The sequence below is a fragment of the Sinohyriopsis cumingii genome, chromosome 2 (genome assembly GCF_028554795.1).
Source record: "Sinohyriopsis cumingii isolate HCF-2022 chromosome 2, ASM2855479v2, whole genome shotgun sequence".
Classification (NCBI taxonomy): Eukaryota; Metazoa; Mollusca; class Bivalvia; order Unionida; family Unionidae; genus Sinohyriopsis; species Sinohyriopsis cumingii.
Genome location: NC_142962.1, coordinates 16255879 through 16265025, shown reverse-complemented (window position 1 = coordinate 16265025; position 9147 = coordinate 16255879).

The following is a 9147-nucleotide window of genomic DNA, read 5'->3' as shown; positions in this document are numbered from 1 at the left end:
TAATTTCAAGGGCAAATACAACACGACATTTTGATGGATAGAGCTGATTATCAACTCATCAAATGGCATAGCGCGAGCTTTTTGGTATCATAAACTAAAGGTAAGAAAAGAATTAGAAGGAATTATGCCCAGCTTCAACCTAAACGCGCTGAGGCTATTTTCCGAAAAATTGTTTTTAAATGGCTCAGAACATTAGAATGAACAATTTGATTTCGTTTTCCTGCGATATATCCGAATCAAATAAATATAAATTGCTAAAACTAGATTGTATTATAAAAAATTAGATTTTCTCCAGTAATAAGCAAATCACACTGGAATATGTATGGATTGGACAGTCATAATGTTAGTGTATGAGCGATCATACATGTCTGATCATGGGAAAATGCAAAGAGAATAGACAAAATAATAATTGACTGGATGTTGACATGCTGAAACTGCTTCAGCGTGCATGCATTGCAAGGATAAAAACCAAGCAGTGAAAGGAACATCAGAATAAACGGGATTTGCTTACTGCCAGTCTCATATATATATATATATATATATATATATATATATATATATATATATATATATATATATATATATATATATATATATATATATATATATATATATATATATATATATATATATATATATATATATATATATATATATATATATATATATATGTATGTATGTATGTATGTATGTATGTATGTATGTGTCTATATATATATATATATATATATATATATATATATATATATATATATATATATATATATATATATATATATATATATATATATATATATATATATATATACATACATACATACATACATACATACATACATACATACATACATACATACATACATATATATATATATATATATATATATATATATATATATATATATATATATATATATATATATATATATATATATATATATATATATATATATATATATATATATATATATATATATATATATATATATATATATGCTCGGGTTGAGCTTTACGGGTATCAAACCCTCGAGTTTTGGAGTATAATTGTTATGTATATTTGATTTAATTATATCTGATTTAATATATATTTATTTCAATTTAATTGTTTGCCAGTTTTAATTTTTTTAATTTTCATTGCATGATATTGTTCTCAAAAATTATTGTCAGTTGCAGGTGAGCTTTTTGTTACAGCAGAAGTTGCATGTTGTGCTGTTTGGAATGATTTCAAATTGCTCGGATTCAAAAGGATTAATTCTGTTATTTTTCTTCAGTTTTTATTTAAAAAAATTATTCAGCTATCAGAAACCGGAGTGACAATTCTTGTTTCTACAAGGAACTGTAAAATTCAACACTATAGATTTCACCATACGTCATCGTCTTCCATCTTGGATTCTTCGTCGGGATTCGAACTTGAAATCAGTAGAACATTTTGTTATTAGGATTTCAAAATTTTTTATTTTATGGATTATTTTTGGATCTGATTCTATAAACCGTAAGTTCATATTTTTTCATTTTTACAGAATTTTTCCAGGAAAATAAATTATCGTATATTTTTCAAAGCTTGTTGCTTTCACTCAACGTATTTCTATTTGATTAAAACATATTGACCAAATTTAATTCGCTTTGCGCTTAGTGGATGAATGCGTATTTCTGTATGAATGGTTACCCATCTCGAGTAACACGTGTCCACTCCACCCAGTAGCATGTCTCATCAAGACATTTATTGTATAGTCTAGCTTAACTCCTCTCCACCCAGTATGACGTGTTATTATCACATTTCTTTTATAGTCTAGCCCTACACCATCCCACTCCACCCCATATTTAATATCAGTGATGAGCATCTCCGACACGTGTTTTTCGTATCTTAAGCCAGTAAGAATGTTATCCGTATAGATAGGTGGATCAGCCGTCGATCATATGAGGAAAACTATTCTGACTCAAATCTAGCAACGCTTTACGAAGTATTCAAGAAGCGATGTTCTTTATTGTAGAGGTTCTGGTGGGTGGTTTTGATTGGCGGGTTGTACCTTCTTACAAGGTGTCAGCTTTATTCGGTTCTCGTTATCTAGGTGATGATCACCCTCTGTGCTATTGCCCGGATCGAGTAAATATTGATATAAATTGTGAAACTTATAAGTGGAATAAATAGAGATCTGAGGATATATATATATAGAACAGAATGACACGAGCTCCCGTACTTAAAAAACAACAATTTAATCAATTACACAAACAGCTGTGATAATACATTACCTTAGGAAGATACAGTTCTTTTTTAAATAAATCTTTCGCCGAATTTCAAACACAAATATATTTGTATAAATAGCCGATCTGTTTTAAATTATAGAATTGGTTCATCATATAATCGAGTGAACAATCGAAGTCATTGCCTTGTACAATTTCATAACCTGTTTATTCCAGTCCACTCCAACTTCACTGTGGTAGTTCCTCTAGGCCCTTTCGCTTCTTTCCCTTCTCCAACCTCCCTACTGTCTCGCCTCTTTTCGGACCTCAAACTTTATGTGGGTAGTTGGATACGTAAGTACGTTGATTCATAGATACTTGGATCAGTAGTTACGTGGATACGTCAGTGGATACTTCAGTGGATAAGTCCGTGGAGCTATTTCACCTTACAAAATAAACAGAAGCAACCTAAATCATCTGTCAGTTGTCCTACTGGGAACATATCATTACTCCCCTCTCGTTAGGTCAGATATCGTTCTATTGGAATTCAAACATATACCAAAGGCTATCTGGTCAAGCTAAACATGGCAGACCATAAACAAACCTAGTTTCATAAGATTAATGTACTTCCTAACGGCTATTTAGTCACTGACTCGCATTAACTTCATACGAGACATAACAATTCCGTTCTCATCTCAATTACATAATGAGTGAATGAAATTGGTTAGATGACTTAACTACGTTATTTTCAGCGAATACACACATTCGAGTCTTTAGCATACATAAAATCATCTAAGATCGTTGAATTCAAATGGATTCTCGTAACTCATATCAACTAAATTAATGCATGAAATCTTAGAATACCCAGTTCAGATACAAACAAGACGACAAATTCAAACAATTCATCAAACTTATATAAAGAAGGTCATTGTACGAATTCAGATAGATGAACTTTACACAGTTATTCTCATATCGAGAATATTGATCTACGAATTTAAACAAATAAATTCATGCAAATAGAAGCAAATAAATTCAAGCAAATAATTATATTGGTATCAAAGAATTACATGAAATAGACGCAACTACATTGTGCTTTCCATCTTTGTTCGTTTCTATCGCCGAATTGTGTCCGTCGGCTTTCCTGACACCCGGCCCCTTTGACAAATGTTTTACGAGAGAATTTCTTCGAAATTCAATCTCGGTGTCTCCTATATTTTCACACTTGCAGGGAAAATGCGGACTGATTTGATTTTTCGATGGGGGGCAATTTTAACTCAAGACAGTCTGCGTGGGAACCACGCCCCTTATTTAGCGTAGCTAATCAGTATTAAATATATCTCCTACCTTTCATAACCTGATTCCAAAATTGTGGTCAGCCTGACTTCTAGATTTCCAAACAACAGGTCTGGAAAAACTTAACTCTGACAGCTCTGATATAAAATTGAGGTGAACCTTCCCTTTTCTAGTCGTTAAACGGTTAAATCAAGAAGGCTTAATTAAGAATCACTTCCTCTACCGACACAGACATTATAAATCATTGCAGTATAGCGATTTAACAAGCACCTATCTTATTAATTGTTCTCTGGCCCAAATTAATGTACTCTTGATAGATAGACAGAAATTTGCATCCTTAGAATAATCATTTGCTTCAGTAATAGTGTAAAGACAATATCGATCAAGTGCTATTCCAGTCAGCAACACTGTATATAGATATAAACTAAGTATAAAGAAAGAAGGAAAAAAAAAACAGCAAAGGCATAACATCCTGCAATAATATTTCCGCCATTATGATTACAGTCCTCTTTATGATCAACAACGATAAACATAGCTCTAAGTATGACACCTGTCATAAAGTCACAACTGATACAAAATTTCAAAGAAAGAGGAAGCATTGCTTGTATTTTATGTAGCGATTAACTGGAATTGTATCTCGCAAGTGGATTACATCCGTTAAACACACATAAATAGGAATTCTGAAGGGGCATTGATAACGTAGTGATACCAGATACATTTTTCAACGGTGATTATACCGCAGCTTTGATGAGCTGCGCAGTACATATTTTTGTAATGATATCGCATAAAAGCTTGAGACATAGAACGACAACGAGTGCAAATTCACCCCAAATCGTAATGACTGAAGCAGAGTGTAAAAGCGATGTATGTATGTATGTATGTATGTATGTATGTATGTATGTATGTATAGATGGATAGATGCATGGATGCATGCTTTAATTATCAAAGTTATAAATGAAAATGTGAGTGGAACTTATTGTATTATGAACTGGATCAAAATTATCATGACAAAGTTCTATTCAAGTCCAAAAGAATGAAACGTTTGGTATATTTTTCAGAACAGGAATTGTGCTGGTCTGCAAAGAATCGTGACGTTGTTAAAATGGCGTTGTCCAGAACTCATTTAAGTAATTCACAATAGTTCAAAAAATTTCAATCAAAATTGAAACATCCACTATGAGATAAAAATGGCAAATTCAAAGGACATCCAAACAACGGTAAGGATGGGTATCATCCTTCAAATATAAGGTTATTTTAGTTGCTATGCATACGACCTGCATGAATGCACATCGCACCACACCTTTAACCCCGAAACCCGCGAGTTGTATTTTGTTTTTGATCATGAATGCAGTTACACCTGAAAAGATCTATCAAACTGATTTTTCTGGCTCTTTGGTTTGAAGGAAACAAACGGTATTATATAATGACGTCAGCGCAGCCATAAGTACTTCTGATAGTAGAGGAACATCTCGCTTTTAAACATGAGTGTCATAAACATGCGCATAATAGGATCGGGGGGGGGGATATGTGTATATGCACACAACAAATTTTAAATGATGCAACACACTGGAGCATGACTTCCGATAATGTCAAAATTAAGTGGTTAGGTATGTGAAAATGTGTACGTGTCTTTCATTATGCCAGAAATATAAAATATCCCATGTGTGTATTATGAGCTTTTGGAGTACTCTGATTGCTCATATCCAAGGAAAGCATGTGACTTATTTCCACAGTAATCAAACAATGAAAACTTTAGAGACAGCTCTTAACTATGCAAATATGGATTCGGAAATCAAATTTGAATATAACCTTAGGTCTGCCCTACCAGCTTGTCCCATCCATGGGTAATGTGAAATCGGCCCTACCACATGTATCATCAAAGGATAAACTTAGGTCATCCTAACAACCTTGTACAATCTGTAATAATCTTTGGTCGACACTACATCCATGTTCCAGTCGTGGCGAATCTTAGAATGGCCCTACCACCTTGTCCTATCATTGGGTACGGTAAAATCATTAAATTATTCATATTTCAAACCTTCCAATTTACATCGACGACTTTAGCGTTAGTTATTTTCACAATCTGGTTTGCAACATGCGTCAAATTACATTTTGTGTTACATTCTACAGTGTAACTAAACATGTCACAGTCTACAGTGTAGCTAAATATGTCACAGTCTACAGTGTAACCAAACATATCACAGTCTACAGTGTATCTAAAAACATGCAGTTTTGGTTACAATCCGAGTTACCGCAAACAAGTAAGCGGTTACATTTTCCGTTCGATTAAATTTTGCAGCGGATGTGTGGGCGCTTGCTGCCTTGGTGGCTGGCTCTTCTCGCTGACTGTACAATTTACCGTCCGTCAGGTCCTCGAAGGGGTTAAGCTGAATTCCATCTCAACAATACAGAACAAAATGAACTCATGGTCTCGGGGCGGTCCGAGGGCCCCGCTGATCTCATCAAAAAGTTAGGCAAAGGAGTAGCAAAAGCTGTGTCATCAATTCGTCCTCTAGCCTGGCCGACTTCCCAGAGTTAATTCCGAGCCCTGCTCCAGTCTGTGTGCCTTAGCTAGTACGGGCAACAGCTCTGCTGAGTTCGCCCATTTCGTACGGGTCTTCAAGCCTAAATGTTGCGTTGTGGTGCCAAAAAGGTATTTTACTTTTACTGCAAGTAATTACAATTTGCATTAAAGAGAATGTCCATTAAAAGTTTCACTGTTTATTATTTAATAGATAATAACTTCATTAATACGGAAAATTTACATCAAGTTCTGAAAGCCTTATACCTATGTGTTATGTATATTTAATTTATATTATTTATTTTCTTTTCTTAATGATTATATCTTATATAAATTTGTATTTTGTACTTAACTTTTTCCAAAACCAAGTTTATTGCGTACCTGACCAGGGACATTGATTTTGTAAACCACTTAATACATAGCTAATATCTTTTTGTGAGTATAGCTTAAATATTAAGATCATTATAAATGGAGGCAAACATGCTCATCTTAATCTGTATCTAGGATGTTGGAATTCCCCCATGGAATTCCCCCATGGAAGAACCGAGTGTACCTGATGTTTGCCATGTTTTTTATTATAATTTTAGTAATATACCTTATCTCGTAGACAATTTAGACTGTTGTTGATCCTCATCCTGTTTTTTTTTTTTTTGTGTGTCTTAGCTTATTATATACTGATGTTTACTTGAAAAATACCCATTCTTGCCTTGACATCTTGTAGCAGAATCGGCCTTATTGTTGTGCTCATTTATTCACTTGAGTGGAATTATTTATTCAAATAATTATTCACTGGAAATACAAAGTGCACATTAATAATATTATTGGACTAGAACGTTAATTCGAAACAATAGTGAATTTAGACAAGAACATTTTTGGATTATATTAATGTGATATATCAAATGACTGTAAAGCACCTTGTCACACTTCAGGTCATTGGCACATTACCACATTCGAGACGACATGCACATCAACACATTAAATATTGGAACGTATTTGGAATACCACTGGAATTCAGTGAGAACTTTATACATTTGGACATGTGATAAAACTTTTAGGATTATTTGTGATTTAATTACAATAAGTTCGTTTTAAATTTTCACTTTGTATTCTTGGGAACTAAATTATTTGTTGAATTTTACAAAACGTGTTTTCGCTCTTATCTGTCACTTAGGAAAAGACTATGTAGTGGTAAAACTAAGAAATATTTCAGTCAAAGCTTTCCAAATTTAGCATATTGGCACCATCAGATTCAAGCTATGAAAGCACCAGAGGAACCCCGAATGGTTCGTTGTCTTACGAGGTTCGTTTGTGTTCACTTTAGAGCAAAAGGCCCAATCAAAGTGGGGATGGGCAGGTTTTCATACGGCCCGGGCCTCAACTCGTAATGGGCCTGGGTTGTTACCAGTTATTTTTAGGTCTCTTATAAATTTTAGTTGTGTACTTAGTTGTCTTTTGAATCTTTGTATAGAAAATTATATGAGCTTGTTTTGGCATTCGAGTCATTGCCAAATTTTTAATATAACCAGGGCCTAGGGGACTCAAATTCTCGAAGTGAACTGGGCCTATCTCCACTTTTGAAGGCGCCGCAGTGCCACATACAACGCATCCAATATTTCGAGCCAGATGTTTTCATAAAGTCAAAACTTTAAACATACGAACTTCAAGCTAAGTTTTGCGTTTAATTCAACTGTGACTAATTTTGTCAACAAATACTCAAGTTTGAGACCTATTTGCACCTGTGAAACTAAACAGATAAGTTTTGGATTTTCACACCCGAGTGAAAGTCAAAAGATGATGCTGTCACTTGAAAACAGATTAAAGTCATTATCCGCATCCTCAGGCATAAATGACTAGTAAGTAGGTCTATTATATTTGGCATGAATTTACCGTTTTTCTCATTTATACGTCGATTAAAACTGCACCCCCACCAACCATCATGACCTGCCGTAGCATAATACGCATCCAGATTAGGGTTTGTATTATTTATTCTACTGATCACTCCTAGCAAACTACACAGACCCATATCTGCCTGTGCATTATGCGCCGACAGATCTGGGTATATGCAGTTTGCATATGGACGCGTCTTATAAGTGAGCATAAACGGTATTGTAATCCGAAGTTTCAACTGTTATGTACTTGTTGCTAGTGTAAACAAAACTAACCTAATGACGTCACGAACAGCCCGTGGCAGTCAGTTTGCATATAACATGCGACACTCACGCCAATAGGGAGATAAATTGCCAAAATTACTGTAACATGATGCGTGATTTCAATAAGGTAAGATAATACAAACTCTAGCGCATTACAGGCAAAATTTATGAATGAAAGAATACAGAAATACTCATCAGTAGATACAATACAACTCGCTGACGGAAGAGATAATAACTGTGACGGCTTATGGAAATCTGCCGAATGAAAGGATGAAAGTGACGAAAATACCGTAATATATTTTTTGTGCTAATTCACCTTTTAGATAAATATGAAATTATCAGTACGCCAGACTGCGTTTTGCAATGAAAGTAAAACCAATCCCGCATACTTCTCGAATACCAGAAGGGTGAATGTTATTGCAAGAAAAGTATAACATTGAGAAAAATACTGCTTACGTAACGTAATTTCTCGTGATTCATCGTGCATGTGAATACACACATTGGACCATGTGTACCCATTTCACATCCCCCATCTGTCACTCAGCAAGACATTAAATTCGAAGAAACTTCGGCATGTGCATGCAAAGAACTGCTTTATTTTTGTGCCCCACCCCTCTGAGAATAATATACGGGATGTCTATTACGTATTTATGGTATTAATTACATCATTAACATTCAGACGTGTCGCGTTGATACATGTGCGTTAGGTAATATACTGCGGTTTGATTTTCACCCCATGGTGAGAATTTGTGAATGGGCCGACACTTAACCTGACCTCTTGGCGCATCATTCATGAAATGAACACCACACAGCGATAAAACTCTTGAAATAGAATATCGATGCTTACTCTTTATGTCGATAAGAGTTACTTGGTACGTTTCGCTATGAAACAGCTTAATCGTTTCAACTGACTATTGGCGTACTAAGGGTAAGTGGCTCCCGGGGCGACGATGATGGCCCCGCCAACGATTTTCTTGCAATTTAATTTTTAACAGCTGTTTT